General features: G+C 44.5%; 1 protein-coding gene across 2 annotated transcripts in view; it reads left to right on the plus strand.

The window, feature by feature from the left end:
* NECAB1 (N-terminal EF-hand calcium binding protein 1) overlaps nucleotides 1–18,219 on the plus strand; it is a 555,658-nt gene that overhangs the window by 278,054 nt on the left and 259,385 nt on the right. The gene's annotated exons all lie outside the window — the stretch shown is intronic.

Raw genomic sequence — 18,219 nt, forward strand, 5'->3', positions numbered from 1 at the left:
CTGCCTATTAACATGCCCCTTTTTCTATCACATGTGATATTTAGTGCATTTTAATAAATCCAGGTCTAAGTTAGGGGTGTAGCTGGAAGTAATTTAGTTAGCCGGCTAACTCCAATATTCGAAGTTAGCCAGCTAACTTAGGCCTAAATTCATCATTCTGCTATATTGATGAGCCGCGCAAAAAAAGGGGTGAGGGAGGCAAAATTGTGCAGCCAGCCACATCATGGCAGAACATTTCGGGCCACACAGTTTTGCACCCATAGCGCCACGGGAAAAGGTGTAGTTATTTCCCGTGGTGCTGCTGGCGATAATGTGAAAAACATTATCGCCCACAGTGCTACCGGGAGATAACTCTGCCCAAACCCCGCCCACACTCCTCCACTTCCACTAATTTGCATTGCGCCACCGCAATGCAGCCGGTATTGGATGCGGTAGGGCCTTATTGCGGTTTGATGAATGACCCGGTTAGCCAACTAAGTTTGGCTGGGCCAAAGAGCTGTCCTAAAGTAAGCCTGATAGCTGGCTAACTATAAGATAACCGGCTATATTCAATAGTACAGCTTCACTTTTAAATATACCTCCAAAGTTTACCCAGCTAACTTTGCTATCCAGACAGTTTCTGAATATGGATCCCTTTGTGAGCTGTGGGATACATGGGCAGGTGTAATCAGAGAAATATATAAATAAGACCCTTGAACTTTGCCACAGAGAGAAATCATTTGTCCATTAAAAAAAAAAATCATCTCTGTTATTATACAGCATCTCTGCTTGGCTGCTGTGGGATGTTAATATCTATTACACCTTCTGTATCCTAGATGTGAACAGCCACATAACTTGCCTTTCTGATACCTCAATTCTATTGTTGTTTGTCTTGCTAATTGCTGCTGTGGCAAGTCTCTTTGTTGCTGGTAGAACAGATGGATGATTGGTTAGTGTTATACTGGAAGGATTACACACATCTTTTGGCCAAATAGCAGCACTAGTATGGCATTGCAAAGAGTTTAAATAAATATATTATTTGTATACCTCTTACTGAGCATTGCTTGATTACAACTTGTGACGTCTTGCTGGAAAAGCAGAGGCACATAACTACTTTTCTTCCAACTTCTGCATTGCCAAAGCACTTTCAGTCGAGGGATGTATGTAGGTAATAAGATTGCACATGACCAAGAGAATTGCAAGTTATGCCTCCATCTTCCCATAGGTGTAATTAATCCCATAACAACATCCTCATGACCCATTCCCGAAGAATATATTGCGTTGAACTGCAGCTAGCAGCTCTGTAATGTGTGTTCATAATAAAATTACAATGGCAGGCGACTCCCAGAAGATAAAGATCTTGTCACAGCTTTTCACTAGTAACCAGAGGCTTCTAACAAACCAGTATCTAAGTACCCCAAAGCTTACCTCCATAATCTTTTGATGGTCAATTTTGCTAGAAAGCCACCTGTTCACTTTTCATTTAAAAGATCTTTGTAGAACGAAGTTCGTTGTTTCAAGTAATTTCCTTATGAACTTGAAACAACGAACTTCCTTCTTTGTCACAAAATGTTCACACATTTTATCCCCTAAATGAAATAATTGGTACCTGATTAGACCCCTTTGGAAATAAGATGATCTTGTTCACCTTCAGTTGGTCTTTCTCTTGTGCCAGAGGAAGGAAGGAAGCTTTAGGAATCAGACCTGAAATCCTGTCAAAAGCGAGGATGCATTAATGAGTATGTTTAAATAATAATTACATATATACTGTAGAAAGTACAGTTAGAGTCTGAACAGTCTAATCAGAGGAAAACAAAACGTCTTGGTTCACTGACAACTACTTGCTTTTTAGAATGTTTGTGCCAAGTGCCAAATACTTTTTGCAAAATCTCATGAAATCCCCTTTCAAAGGCTGTGAACCAAACTGTAGCTTATAAAATCAAAGGCCACTCTGGATAAGGCAGGAACTGCTGACAGCAGTTAATGCTGTTTCTGTTGGAGATTGTACGAGTTGGAAGTTTTCAGCAATTTCTATCGTTTGTGGTGGAAGAGTAGTGTGAGCTACCAGGGTGCAATGAATGTGATTTGAGGTTTTGGACTAAATATGAAATTGCTCTGCTCTACACTAAAAATGATTGGCATGCAGTCAAGTGTACAAGGGAGATGATGAAAAGCAATTGAAACATTTTAGCAGAAATTGAAAGTCACTCACAGTCAGAGACCAATTTGAATTACTGTAGGCAAATATTTCTTGCTAGGTTTTTCTTGTTTGCAAGCAAACATGCACTGAACTGCTGATTCAGTGGGCACATAATACCTGTATTATTATGGCCACAAAACAGCCTAAAATTAGTTATAGTATGCAGGATTTATTCTTCTTGTGAGTTAGATCTTACCTTTTTTTGTACTTTTGGGAATAATGAGTATAGTAACATAAGAACATAAGGCTTGCCATATGAGGTCAGACCAAATGTCCATAAGAACATAAGAAAATGCCATACTGGGTCAGACCAAGGGTCCATCAAGCCCAGCATCCTGTTTCCAACAGTGGCCAGGTCACAAGTACTTGTCAGGATCCCAAGAGATAGATTCCTTGTTGCTTATCCCAGGGATTTCAATAATTCCACCTTAATAATGGTTAATGGACTATTCCTCCAGGAACTTGTACACACCTTTTTTAAATGCAGCTATGCTAATAGCTTTCACCACATCCTCTGTTGATGAATTCCACGGCTTAATTATAAGTTGAGTAAAGAAATATTTTCTCTTATTATTTTAAAAGTATCATCTAGTAACCTCATTGTGTGTCCCTTAGTCTTTGTACTCTTTGAAAGAATAAACAACCGATTAATGTTTACTCGTTCCACTCCACTTATTATTTTATAGACCTCTATCATATCTCCCTTCAGCTGTCTCTTCTCCAAGCTGAAGAGTCCTAACCTCTTTAGCCTTTCCTCAGAGGGGACTCATTCCATCCCCTTTGTCATTTTGATTGCCCTTCTCTGCACCTTTTCTAATTCTGCTATATCTTCTTTGAGATGTGGTGACCAGAACTGCACACAGTACTCAAGTTGAAGTCGTACCATGGAGCAATACAGAGTCATTATCATATTTTCTATTTTATTCTCCATTCCTACAAGCCTACCAATGACTCCCGCACACACTTGCACCCAGACCCACAAGCTCTTATACCTCCTCGCAAGCCCTTATTTAAATTTGTTGTTTTCTCCTCTACTGTGTTTATCTCTTCAGTTATGAAAATTATAGTTACATGTTCCTATTGTCTTTATGCCACTAAACTCCTTACCACGTCTATTCCTCTCCTGTAACCCCCTGCCCTAAAATTCTGTTAGGTTTTTCAAAAGGTAAAGATGTAATTTCCTTTCATGCTTCAAATTGTTTTACTGTAAACCGATGTGATGTGCAAACGAATGTCGGTATAAAAAAGCATTAAATAAATAAATAAATAATTCTTAGCATTCTATTTGCTTTCTTGGCTGAGCAGAAGATTTCAACATGCTTTTAATTATAACAATATCTTGAAAAATTAAGAGAAGATGGGAAAGTAGTCAGGAATGTGAAAATTCAAATAGATGAAAAAAATAGCAAATACTGTAAAACAGGGAGACAAACTTTGTTAACATATGTTAGTGATAGAAGGAAGTACAAGAGCGGTATTGTTTGACTCAAAGGTAAAAGGGAGGAATATGTAGAGGCTAATGAGGAAAAAACAAAATTACTTAACACATATTTCTATTTGGTGTTCACTGTGGAAGGGCCTGGAGTAGGATCACATAAAACAAACACAAATAATATTGGAAGCCAGGTAAACTCAATCGATTTTCAGAACAGTGTGTTCGTGAGGAGCTAACTAAACTTAAAGTAGATAAGGCAATGGGGCCGAATGAGATACATCCAAACATTCTAAGGTGAATTAGATATGTCCTGGCAGCTACACTGACTGAACTTTCCAATGGTTCCTTAGAGTCTGGAGTAGTTCCAGAAGAATGTAAAAGGGCAGATGTGATACCTAGTAATAAAAGTGGAAGTGAGGAGGAGTCTGTAAACTACAGGCCAGTTAGTCTGACCTCTGTGGTGAACAAACTAATGGAATCAATGCTAAAACAAAGGATAGTGCAATTTTTGGAATCCAATGTGTTGAAGAAGTGGATCCTTACGCCAAGGTGGAGTTGGCGCAACCTGCAGGGAGGAGCCCTGCAGGTCCCCACCATCAGCAGGCAGAGCTGGCTGGAACAGAGGCCCAACTGGAGCTTCACCAATAACAGCCCTCGTTCCTCTTAGGTTGAGCCCTAGGGTGCTGGGGCTGGCTGGACTTAGGCATGGGCCTCTGTGGAGATGAAGATCCATCACATAGTTGAGGTTGCAAGACAGCATAGCAAAGAAAGCAGAGTCAGGACAAGCAGCAGTCGGGGCAGGCAGAAGGCAAATGAAGTCAGGTTCAGGCTGTGGTCAGAGGCGTGTAGAGTTCCCACACTGTCATGGTCCAGGCAATGGTCAGGGCAGGCAGAGTATAATCACAATGGTGAGTAGGCAGTAGCCAGAGGCAGGTAGAAGTCAAACAGCATCTAGGTACTATCCAAGATCAAACCAAAAGTCCAATCCAGAGTCAAAGCCAGAAATCTGATCCAAGGTCAAAGCCAGAAGTCCAATATGATGAGACGAGGAAAGAAGAGGAGGAAGGAGGACGAGGGGCCACAGGAGCAAGATGATGCACTGAAGATAGATGAAGGGAAGACTGACCACGAAGACAAGAACTCAGAAGACAAACCAGACTGCCAAGGCACCAGGAATAGGACACAGGAACTCAGGAACAACACACAGTGGAATCAGGAACTGGGACACAAAGAGCAGGAACCAGGAATGCAGTGGCAAAGACTTCTCCAATAGAGCTGACCTATTGCCAAGGCATTGAAGAGGTGTCCAGGAAGGCCTTATTTACAATAGAAGCTATGATGTCTTCAGGAGGTACCTCTGCTGGATTCCCACTGCTGGCCCTTTAAATAGGAGGCGATCTGTGGGCACGCACTCTAAGGGAAGCAGGATTAGGGACTGTGGCATCTTGCTGCTTGTGCTGCATTACATGCTGCTGTGCTATGGTACAGACTACCACCACGTTCAGGGGAGAAGGCCAGTGTTGGGTGTCTCCGGGCCTCCTGGGTCAGAGGTAAGAGCGGTGGTCCGCGGGGTGGGACCGTGACTGCCAAACGTAACAGTACCCCCAAACCTCCCCCTGAGGGTTTAGTTTCTTGGTGTGCATAGCTTCAAATTATTTTAGGAGATTCTTGTCTAATATATTGGAAGCAGGCTCCCAAGTATTTTCTTCTGGACCATATCCTTCCCAAGAGATAAGATACTCCAATCTCCTATCTCGTCATTGAATATCCAGAACTAAAGATGTGATTCGGGTGATGACCCTGTTGCGGTGCTGATATGGGAGTTGTGGGAAAACTCTGTCCACAGGAAGAGAGAGACCTAGTTATCTTGGTTAGAATTTAGCCAGCTAACCAGGTCATTTATCAAATTACCTTAAGGTGTTTTTGCATGCGCTATGGTGTTTTAGCATGCGAAAAATGCCCCTGTGACAAAGGCTATCGGCGCCATGATGAAACCGGCACCGAGGGTGTGAGAGTGCAGGGGATGGTTCCCGGACTCCCCGATGGACCACAGGGAGTTTTGTTAAGTCTTGGGGGGGTCAGGAGGGTGGGGGGTTGTAGTTAATTTTAATTTTAGCTGGGACACGAATAGAAATCGCCGTATTAATGCATCGGGGCACCATACGGCCGAATGCAATGTATCTGCTCCCCGACGAATCCGAATCACGAATGCAACGTATGGTGTCCCTCTGCACATCCTTAGCCACTGCTATTACTAGCAACAGTAACATGGGATAAACATAGCTTTTGGGTACTTGCCAGGTACTTATAGCCTGGATTGGTCACTGTTGGAAACAGGATGCTGGGCTTGATGGACCCTTGGTCTGACCCAGTATGGCATCTTCTTATGTTCTTATGTTCTTAATGCATGTGATAAGCACCATAACACATGGTGCAATGCAAATTTTTAAAAGGGGAGGGATTGGGGAGGAGTTGGGGTGGGATTTCTGTAGAAGTGGGCTGGCTTCACACTTTGCGAAGCCATAATGCACGATATCACACAGTTTTAACGCCAAAAATAACTACACCTTTTTCAATTGTGTTAAGCTGTGCGACATGCCCATAATGCAATTTGTAAATTCCATTTTGGGTATTTTCAGGCTGGGGAAGGACCTGAGATGTGGGAGGGAGAGAGAGAGAGAGCACCTCTGGAGGTGGCACCATAGTAAGCAGCTATTTATACTACTATAGGAGGCCCACCTAGTAACTCAAGGTGAGGTTTAGGTAGTAGTGTAGGTATTAGGGGCCACTTTTACATGCAGACTGAGACGTACAAACAGAACAGTACACTCTTGTGAAGACCTGATGTCCTTCGAACTGAGGAAACTCACACAACGATGAGATTTGTACAATGTTCTCTCAACCTAGCTTGATGTTACCCAGGTTACCCATAGTAAGCAGCTATTTATGCTACTATAGGAGGCCCAACTAGTAACTCGAGGTGAGGTTTAGGTAGTAGTGTAGGTGCTAGGGGCCACTTTTACATGCAGAGTGAGATGTGCAAACAGAACAGTACAATCTTGTGAAGATCTGATGTCCTTCAAACTGAGGAAACTCACACAATGATGACATTTGTATAATGTTCTCTCAACCTAGCTTGATGTTACCCTACCTAAACCTCACCTTGAGTTACTAGGTGGGCCTCCTATAGTAGCATAAATAGCTGCTTACTATGGGTAACCTGGGTAAAATCAAGCTAGGTTGAGAGAACATTGTACAAATGTCATCATTGTGTGAGTTTCCTCACTCCGAAGGACATCAAGGTCAAAGTCAGAGGTCCAAACTGTTGAGATGAGCAACGAAGAGGAGGAAGAAGGATGAAGGACCACAGGAGCAAGATTAGACGCTGCAGATAGATGAAGGGAAGAATGACTATGAAGACTAGAATTCAGAAGACAAACCAGACTACCAAGGAACCAGGAATAGGACACAGGAACTCAGGAATGACACACAGCACAATCAGGAACTAGGAATGCAGAGGCAAAGCACTTCTTCAACAGAGTTGACTTATTGCCGAGGAATTGGAGGGGAATCTGGGAAGGCTTTATGTACAATAGAAGCTGTGATGTCATCAGGAGGCACCTCTGCTGTATTCCCACTGCTGGCCCTTTAAATAGGAGGCAATCGGCATGTGCTCTCCCTAAGGGGAGCAGGACCAGGGACTGCGATGTCTGGCTGCATGTGCCACACAATGTGCTGCCTGGCCGTGGTTCAGCCTACCGCCACATTAAACACATACAGATTAGCCATCCTAAAAGCCAAAAAAGACTTCTTTGCAAAAAAAATCCACAACTTTGCACTGGACCCAAAGGCTCTATTCTCATTTGTATCTTCCCTAACAAAACCCACTCCACCTAGCATTCCAGATGAACTAGCAGCCAACAAAGCGGAGGAACTAGCAATCTACTTTGACAAAAAGATCACTAACCTCCTCAAGCCTATCCTTACCCAACAAACAACAGTACTACAGCCGACAACCTCACCATATAACAAAGAATTCAGCCTATCATCGTTCGAAACACCTTCATCGTTGGAAATCGAACTTATTCTCAAGAAGCTCAAACCATCTTCCCATCCTCTGGATACCATACCCTCCAATCTTCTCCTAGCGACCCCTAACACCATTTCTAAACCCATATCAGACATCATCAACTGCTCCTTAATACAAGGAAAGGTCCCAGACCAACTCAAAATAGCAGTTTTGAAACCGTTACTAAAAAAACCAAACCTTTCAACGGATGACCCTGCAAATTTTCACCCTATCGCTAACCTTCCCCTTATCTCAAGAGTTATGGAAAGATTCGTCAACAAACAACTGTCGGAATACCTGGAGGATAACAACATTCTCTCCCCGTTCCAATTCGGCTTCAGGAAAGCTCAAAACACGGAAGCACTCCTAACATCGTTATCTGACACCATACTTCTTAATCTCGAAAAAAAACAACCCTACCTCCTCGCTCTTCTTGACCTATCCGCCGCATTTGACACAGTCAACCATACCATACTACTCGAGCGGCTATCCGACATAGGAATTCAAGGAGAAGCACATAGCTGGTTCCAATCGTTCCTGGAGAACAGATTCTACAAAGTAAAAATCAACAATGAAGAATCGCATCCTATCAAATCAACTCGAGGAGTACCACAAGGATCATCTCTCTCTCCTACACTATTTAATATTTACTTGCTTCCACTCTGCCACTTACTCTCTAACCTCAAGCTAAAATATTATATTTTCGCTGATGACATTCAGATTCTCATGCCCATCACAGAATCACTACAAAAAACTTGGGCGCATTGGAATATCTGCCTACAAACCATCAACTCTCTCCTATCCAGCTTGAACCTCATACTTAATCCAAACAAGACAGAAATCCTCATCATCTCACCAGACGAAAATCACACCCCTAACAACTTTCAAAGCGTAACTCAATTCTCATATCCAAACACTAACCTATCCACCTCCGTCAGAGACCTGGGGGTGCGTCTCGACAACAAATTTAACCTAAAATCCTTCATAACCAACACAACTAAAGAATGCTATTTCAAACTCCAAGTGCTGAAAAATCTCAAACCTCTTCTTCACTTCAGTGACTTCCGGCTAGTAGTCCAGTCTTTAATTCTGTCTAAGCTGGACTACTGCAACTCATTACTGCTAGGTCTCCCAGCTTTATCCACCAGACCATTACAGATGGTGCAGAATGCAGCAGCAAGGCTACTCACCAACACTAATAAAAGAGCCCACATAACACCTATTCTTCACAGCCTACACTGGCTTCCTATAAAAGCTAGAATCACCTACAAGACACTATCAATGATCCACAAGGATATAATGGGCATCGCCCACCTAAATCTAAATTCGCATCTCCGCCTCCACACTTCTCAAAGACCCATCAGGCACAACTACAAAGGTTCCTTATATGCTCCCCCGATCAAAACCACATTAACAAAACGAGCACTCTCAACAGCCGGACCCACACTCTGGAACTCACTACCGCCAGATCTACGCCAAGAGACCTGCCATCTAACTTTTAAGAAAAATCTAAAAACGTGGCTTTTCAGGCAAACATATACAGAACCACAAGTCTACTTAGACACTGGCCAAAAAGAAAAATAGCCCAAACACCAGATCCTAGTTTCACCTATACCCCCTTCAAGACCCAACCACGTCAGATCTGATCCTCTCACCTGTTTAAGACTTCTTCTCTGATTCATCAGTCATCCTTAACTCATGCATTTCTCGCATATTTTGCACATCAACATGGTCTATGTACTCTCATACCACAATTTAGTCTACCCTTTAATTTTTTCTAGATATTTATTCTCGCTATAAACATGCCAAACATTTACCTACGTCCTGTGGACGAGTTACTACTATTATTATCTATGTAATATTTAATTTATTATTAATAACTATATGTTATAGGTTATCTGCTATATGTTATACGTTATATGTTAAGAAACACTGTTCCATGTAACGCCTTTTGTGCGAAAGTTTTGTTATATGTAAACCAACCTGATTCGATACTTGTATTGAGAATGTCGGTATATAAAAATCTGAAATAAATAAATAAATAAATAAATTAACATAAGAACATAAGAAATTGCATTACTGGGTCAGACCAAGGGTCCATCAAGCCCAGCATCCTGTTTCCAAGAGAGACCAAACCAGGCCACAAGAACCTGGCAATTACCCAAACACTAAGAAGATCCCATGCTACTGATGCAATTAATAGCAGTGGCTATTCCCTAAGTAAAGGTGATTAATAGCAGTTAATGGTCTTCTCCTCCAAGAACATATCCAAACCTTTTTTGAACCCAGCTACACTAACTGCACTAACCACCTCCTCTGGCAACAAATTCCAGAGCTTTATTGTGCGTTGAGTGAAAAAGAATTTTCTCTGATTAGTCTTAAATGTGCTACTTGCTAATTCATGGAATGCCCCCTAGTCCTTCTATTATTCGAAAGTGTAAATAACCGAGTCACATCTACTCGTTCAAGACCTCTCATGATCTTAAAGACCTCTATCATATCCCCCCTCAGCCATCTCTTCTCCAAGCTGAACAGCCCTAACCTCTTCAGCCTTTCCTCATAGGGGAGCTATTCCATCCCCTTTATCATTTTGGTTGCCCTTCTCTGTACCTTCTCCATCGCAACTATATCTTTTTTGAGATGCAGTGACCAGAATTGTACACAGTATTCAAGGTGCGGTCTTACCATGGAGCGAAATAGAGGCATTATGACATTTTCCGTTTTATTCACCATTCCCTTCCTAATAATTCCTAACATTCTGTTTGCTTTTTTGACTGCTGCAGCACACTGAGCTGACGATTTAAAAGTATTATTCAGTATGATGCCTAGATCTTTTTCCTGGGTGGTAGCTCCATATATGGAACCAAACATCGTGTAACTACAGCAAGGGTTATTTTTCCCTATATGCAACGCATTGCACTTGTCCACATTAAATTTCATCTGCCATTTGGATGCCCAATCTTCCAGTCTTGCAAGGTCCTCCTGTAATGTATCACAATCCGCTTGTGATTTAACTACTCTGAATAATTTTGTATCATCCGCAAATTTGATAACATCACTCGTCGTATTCCTTTCCAGATCATTTATATATATACTAGCAACTGTACCCGTTCTATGCCCGGGCGGCGAGCCTTTTTATTGGCACATATGCTCTTATATGGAAGCGTTAGCTGAAAAGCAAAAACAAAATTGTTTTCACGCAGGGCAAGGGACATGGAAGCACATTTGCTAAAGCCAGGGCTGGTAAAGTTTATTTGCCAAGCTGTCTCTCGCACTCTCCCACACCCCCTCTCCTCTCTCACACACACATTCTCTCTCACCAGCATCACCTTCCCCTCATATAGGCTCCCTCTCTCTGAAACCCACACTCAAGCATCCCCCCACCCACCCTCTCTTACCTCCCATGCTCTCCTCACACCTTCCCCACCCCCTCTTACCAACCATGCTCTCTGTCACCCCCCATCTCTCACAGAGACATTCTCTCTCACCGGCATCCCCCCCCCCCCCCCCATGCTCTCTCTCACATCCTCCTGCTCTCTCTCACCCTCCCCTCCCCGACACACATTCTCTCTCACTGGCATGCCGCGGGACCCGCACCATTCACGGTGAAGATGAAGGCCCGGCGCGCCGTTCGCGGCACATGGGGGGCCTTCCATTTTTGCCTTGAGCAGAAAATAGCAGCGGAGACCCCGGCACACGGCGAAAAGGGAAGGCCCCCATGTGCCGCGATTGGCACACCCGGACCTTCATCTTCGCTGCGAACGGAGCATGTGCCGCGGGACGAACTCCATTCGTGGCATGCCAGGGTCTCCTCTGCTATTTTCTGCCTGTCCCACGATGGCCACTGTCCTTCCGGTTTTGAATAGTCTTCCGGCAGGGAGGAAATTGGCAAGGTGTGAAAGGAAATCTGCGGGAAGGAGGAATTCTGCGCAAATTCTGCATTCCGCAGTAGTGCAGAATTCCCACAGGAGTACCTCTTTATGTATTTATTTAAAGTTTTTCTATACCGGCATTCATGATACAATCACATCAAGCTGGTTTACAATTAACAAGGGATGTAAAATGAACTTGAAACATGGAACAAGTGAAGAGAAACAATGAAGCTGTTGTTGTGACATGGCTGCTGTATGGCGTGTTTGAGCCTCTAAGGCGGCCAGGGAGCCACCTGCGCCGTCTATCGGCGGGCTGGGGAACATGCGTGAGCACTGACGGACACACTACCAAGCCCAATATATTATGGATTGACAAGCACCGGTCCAAATACAGATCCCTGAGGCACTCCACAGTTTACACTTTTCCACTGAGAAAATTGACCATTTAATCCTACTCTCAGTTTCCTGTCTTTTAACCAGTTTGTAGTCCATGAAAGGACATCGCCTCCTATCCCATGACTTTTTAGTTTTCTTAGAAGCCTCTCATGAGGGACTTTGTCAAATGCCTTCTGAAAATCGAAATACACTACATCTACTGGTTCACCTTTATCCACATGTTTATTAACCCCTTCAAAAAAATGAAGCAAATTTGTTAGGCAAAACTTCCCTTGGGTAAATCAATGTTGACTGTGTTCCATTAAACCATGTCTTTCTATATGCTCTACGATTTTGATCTTGAGAATAGTTTCCACTATTTTTTCCGGCACTGAAGTCAGGCTCACTGGTCTATAGTTACCCGGATCGCCCCTGGAGCCTTTTTTAAATATTGGGGTTACATTGGCCAGTCTTCGGGTACAATGGATGATTTTAATGATAGGTTACAAATTTTAACTAATAGATCAGAAATTTTATTTTTTAGTTCCTTCAGTACCCTAGGATGCATACCATGCGGTCCAGGTGATTTGCTACTCTTTAGTTTGTCAATCTGGCCTACTACATCTTCCAGGTTCACAGTGATTTTGTTCAGTTCGTCTGACTCATCACCCCTGAAAACCATCTCCGGAACTGGTATCTCCCCAACATCCTCATTAGAAAACACGGAAGCAAAGAATTAATTTAGTCTTTCTGCAATGGCCTTATCTTCCCTAAGAGCCCCTTTAACCCCTCGGTCATCTAATGGTCCTACCGACTCCCTCACAGGTTTCTTGCTTCGGATATATTTAAAAAAAATGTTATTATGAGTGTTATCCTCTGTGGCCAACTTCATTTCAAATTCTCTCTTCGCCTGTCTTATCAATGTTTTATACTTAACTTGACAATGCTTATGTTTTATCCTATTTTCTTCAGTTGGATCCTTCTTCCAATTTTTGAAGAATTTTTTTTTTGCTAAAATAGCCTCACCTCACCTTTTAACCATGATGGTAATCGTTTTGCCTTCCTTCCACCTTTCTTAATGTGTGGAATACATATGGACTGCACCTCTAAGATTGTATTTTTAAACAATGTCCATGCCTGTTGAACACTTTTAACCTTTGCAGCTGCACCTTTCAGTTTTTTTCTAACTATTTTCCTCATTTTATCAAAGTTTCCCTTTTGAAAGTTTAGTGTTAGAGCTGCAGATTTACTTATTATCCCCCTTCCCCGGTGTCAGGCATCTCCGGGTCTCCTGGGGCAAAGGTAAGAGTGTGGTCCATGGGGTGGGATCACAAACTGCAAAGCACAACCCAATGCATTGCAAGACTGAAGAGAGCATGGTTTTACCAGGGGTAAATCTTATCAGACAAATCTGATCAATTTCTTTGTCTGGGTGACCAGAGAGCTGGATCAAGTGAGAGCGCTAGAGTAGTGTACTTGGATTTCAGCAAGGCCTTTGATATGTTTCCACACAGAAGACTTATAAATAAATTATGCACCCTTGGTATGGATCCTAGAGTGACTGACTGGGTTAAAAACTAGCTGAATGGGCATATTACATTTCGCAGCTTATGGTGGGCTCCCCCATGAGCTGCAGCACTCAAACAATGTCGCCAACCTCCCAGCCTCTCCAGGGGCAGATTCTGGGTAAAGATCGGCCCAGGTATTTTCTGCCCAGGTCGGCCCAGGAGATACCCAGTGGTCTGCCAAGTGCGACTCTGTCGCGGCCGCGCTTGGCAGACCATGTGACCAGAGCAACCGGCCCACCAGGGGATGCCCGATCCCCCGATAGGCCAATCCACCCCTGGGCCTCTCCCTCACAGTGGGATGCCACCAAACGCTCGTCCACGACTCAGGACACTGCCTTTGCCACCAACTCCTAGAGCTCCTCTAGGAGCACGTACTGGACAGTGCAAATCGTAAAGGTCCCGCAACAGGAAAGGGCCCACAATCCCCATTGACGATATTATTAGCCCAGGCCTATACAGGACTTCCCAAGCTTTCTTCCCTTCGCCTCAGCAATGGGTCTCCTGCTTTATGTGTGTAGGGTAAATTGCTGCTTCTTCCTGTGTTCCTGATCCTGTGCCTGCCTTGTCTCTTCAGCCCAGCTGCCTCTTCTTATCCAGCTCTTGCCTTCCTTCCTTCCTGTCCTTCCATGTCAGTCCTTCTCCTTGTCTCCTCTGCTTGCTCCCGGACTGACTTGTGGATCTGATCCTAGCCCAGGGCTTCCCAAGCCTGTCTTGGGGACTCCACAGCCAGTTGGGTTTTCAGGATATCCACAAAGAATATGCATGAGATACATTTTCATATCATGGAGACTCAGTATATGCAAATTTATCTCGTGCATATTCATTGTGGATATCCTGAAAACCCAACTGGCTATGGGGTCCCCAGGACAGGTTTGGGAAGCCCTGCCCCAGGCTGAACCTTGACCATTCTTGCCTGCAGCCCACCTCTGACTTTTACCCAGATACTGACCATTCTTCCCTGGATATTGACCTTCAAGGTTTGCCATCTGCCTCTAACCCTAGCCTGATACTGGATGTACAGATATGCATTGTCGTCTTAGAGACTCTCACCTAAGACCTACCAGATCCTGAAACCCAAGGGCTCAACCTAATGGGAAATGGGTTGGTATAGCTGAAGCTCCTGATTCATCTCTTCCCAGCATGGCTCCTCCAGTTGTTGGTGAGTATCTCCGGGACCTTCCCTGTAGACTGAGCCAAGCTTATCACAGAAAAGGGATCCATGAATCTTATCTGGAGGCAACAAAGGGTAGTGGTAAATGGTGTTTTCTCTGAAGAGGGTGTTATTACTAATGGTGTGCCTCAGGGATTTGTCCTTGGACCAGATCTTTTCAACAATTTTGTGAGTGACATAAAGTAAGGGTTGTAAGAAAGGGTTGTCTTTTTGCCGATGATACCAAAACCTGTAACATGGCGGACAGCTAGGAAGGAGTGAAAAACATGAGGAGGGATCTAGCAAAGCTCAAGAAATGTCTAAGGTCTGGCAGCTAAGATTTAATGCTAAAAAATGCAGAGTAATGCATTTAGGATGCAAAAACACAAAGGAAAGTTACAGTATTAGAGGTAAAATGCGTCTAAGCACAAAAGAAGGGTGGGATCTGGAGATAATTGTATCTAATGATCTTAAGGAGGCCAAATAGGTGGATAAAGCGATGGTAAAAGCCAGAAAGATGCTTAACTGCTTAAGGAGAGGAATGGTCAGCAGAAAAAGGGATGTGATATTGCCCCTCACTTGGAATACCTTTTCAATTTTAGAGACAGCATCTTCCAAAGGATATAAACAGGATGAAGTCGGTCCAGAGGGTGGCTACTAAAATGATCAGTGATCTTTGTTCTAAAGCATATAGGGATAGACTTCAAGATCTAAACAGGTATACCCTAGAGGAAAGACGAGATAGGGGAGATATGATAGAACAAGAGAGAGATATTAAAGTATCTCAAGGGTTTCCCTGCACAGAAGGGAAGCATTTTTCGATGGAAAATGAGGGTTCATGAAATGAGGGCGAAAGGGGATAGATTCTGGAGAAATCTTAGGAAATATTTCTTTAAAGAGTGGAGATGGTTGAGACAAAAATAATATCTGAATTCAAGAAAGTATGGGATAAATACAGGGGATACCTAAGGAAGAGATGGGAATTATAATGCAAAATTAATTGGACAGATGGGCAGATTGGATGGGCCATATGTTTTTTTCTGCTGTCATGTTTCTATGTTTCGTGAATGATAACTCCTAATGTGGAACCTTGGATTATGTAGCTATAATTTGTATTACTTTTCCCTAAGTGCATCACTTTGCACTTTTCCACATTATATTTCATTTTCCATTTGCATGCCCAGATTTCCAGTTTTGCAAAGTCTTCTCGCAATTTCTCACTATTCTAATGGGATTTAACAACTTTGAATAATTTGGAGTCATTGGCAAATTTGATTACATCACTCATTGTTCCCATTTCCACATTGGGGCGGATTTTAAGAGCCCTGCTCGCGTAAATCCACCCGAATTTACGCGAGCAGGGCCCTGCGCGCCGGTGCGCCTATATTCAATAGGCCTACCGGCGCGTGCAGAGCCCCGGGACTCGCATAAGTCCTGGGGTTTTCCGAGGGGGGCATGTCGGGGGCGGGGCCGAGCGGCGCGCTGTTTTCGGGGTGGGACGCGGCGTTTCGGGGGGGGGGCCCGGGGGGCGTGGTTTTGGCCCGGGGCGGTCCGGGGGCGTGGCCGCGCCCTCCGGAACTGGCCCCGGGTCGCGTCTAGGCGCGCCAGCGGCCCGCTGGCGCGCGGGGATTTACTTCTCCCTCTGGGAGGCGTAAATCCTCCAACAAAGGTAGGGGGGGGTTAGACAGGGCCGGGGGGGTGGGTTAGGTAGAGGAAGGGAGGGGAAGGTGAGGGGAAGGCGTTAGCGAATTCCCTCCGAGGCCGCTCCGATTTCGGAGCGGCCTCGGAGGGAACGGAGGTAGGCTGCGCGGCTCGGCGCGCGCCAGCTACACGGAATCGGTAGCCTTGCGCACGCCGATCCAGGATTTTAGCGGATACGCGCAGCTCCAAGCGTATCTACTAAAATCCCGCATACTTTTGTTGGCGCCTGGAGCGCCAACAAAAGTACGCCAACGCACCGTTTTTGAAAATCTACCCCATTATTTATAAATATATTAAAAAGCAGTGGTCCCAGAATAGATCTTTGAGGCACTCCACTATTCACCTTTCTCCACTGGGAAAATTTACCATTTAGCCTTACTCTCTGTTTTCTATCCTTTAACCAGTTCTCAATCCACAATAGAACACTGTCCCCATCCCATGACTTTTTAATTTCCTAAGAAGTCTCTCATGAGGGACTTTGTCATAGGGATGTGAATCGTGTCCTCGATCGTCTTAACGATCGATTTCAGCTGGGAGGGGGAGGGAATCGTATTGTTGCCGTTTGGGGGGGTAAAATATCGTGAAAAATCGTGAAAAATCGTGAAAAATCGTTAAAAAATCGAAAAATCGAAAAATCGAAAAACCGGCACATTAAAACCCCCTAAAACCCACCCCCGACCCTTTAAATTAAATCCCCCACCCCCAAATAACTTAAATAACCTGCGGGTCCAGCGGCGGTCCGGAACGGCAGCGGTCCGGAACGGGCTCCTGCTCCTGCATCTTGTCGTCTTCGGCCGGCACCATTTTCCAAAATGGCGCCGAAAAATGGCGGCGGCCATAGACGAAAAAGATTGGACGGCAGGAGGGCCTTCCGGACCCCCGCTGGACTTTTGGCAAGTCTCGTGGGGGTCAGGAGGCCCCCCCACAAGCTGGCCAAAAGTTCCTGGAGGTCCAGCGGGGGTCAGGGAGCGATTTCCCGCCGCGAATCGTTTTCGTACGGAAAATGGCGCCGGCAGGAGATCGACTGCAGGAGGTCGTTCAGCGAGGCGCCGGAACCCTCGCTGAACGACCTCCTGCAGTCGATCTCCTGCCGGCGCCATTTTCCGTACGAAAACGATTCGCGGCGGGAAATCGCTCCCTGACCCCCGCTGGACCTCCAGGAACTTTTGGCCAGCTTGTGGGGGGCCTCCTGACCCCCACGAGACTTGCCAAAAGTCCAGCGGGGGTCCGGAAGGACCTCCTGCCGTCCAATCTTTTTCGTCTATGGCCGCCGCCATTTTTCGGCGCCATTTTGGAAAATGGCGCCGGCCGAAGACGACAAGGTGCAGGAGCAGGAGCCCGTTCCGGACCGCTGCCGTTCCGGACCGCCGCTGGACCCGCAGGTTATTTAAGTTATTTGGGGGGGGTTCGGGAGGGTGGGGGATTTAATTTAAAGGGTCGGGGGGGGGTTTTTAGGGGGTTTTAGTGTGCCGGCTCACGATTCTAACGATTATAACGATAATCGTTAGAATCTGTATTGTATTGTGTTCCATAACGGTTTAAGACGATATTAAAATTATCGGACGATAATTTTAATCGTCCTAAAACGATTCACATCCCTACTTTGTCAAATGTTTTCTGGAAATCCAGATACACTTTATCAACTGCTCACCTTTATCCACATATTTATTTATGCCCTCAAAAATATAGCATATCGGTGAGACAAGACTTCCCTTAGCTAAATCCTTTTTGGCTTTGTCGCATTAAACTATGCCTATGTATATGTTCAGCTATTTTGTTCTTTAAGATAGTTTCTGCCATTTTACCTGCCATAGACATCAGACTCGCTGGTCTGTATTTTCCTGGCTCACCCCTTGAACCCTTTTTAAAT

The sequence above is a fragment of the Rhinatrema bivittatum genome, chromosome 2 (assembly GCF_901001135.1).
Source record: "Rhinatrema bivittatum chromosome 2, aRhiBiv1.1, whole genome shotgun sequence".
Lineage (NCBI taxonomy): Eukaryota > Metazoa > Chordata > Amphibia > Gymnophiona > Rhinatrematidae > Rhinatrema > Rhinatrema bivittatum.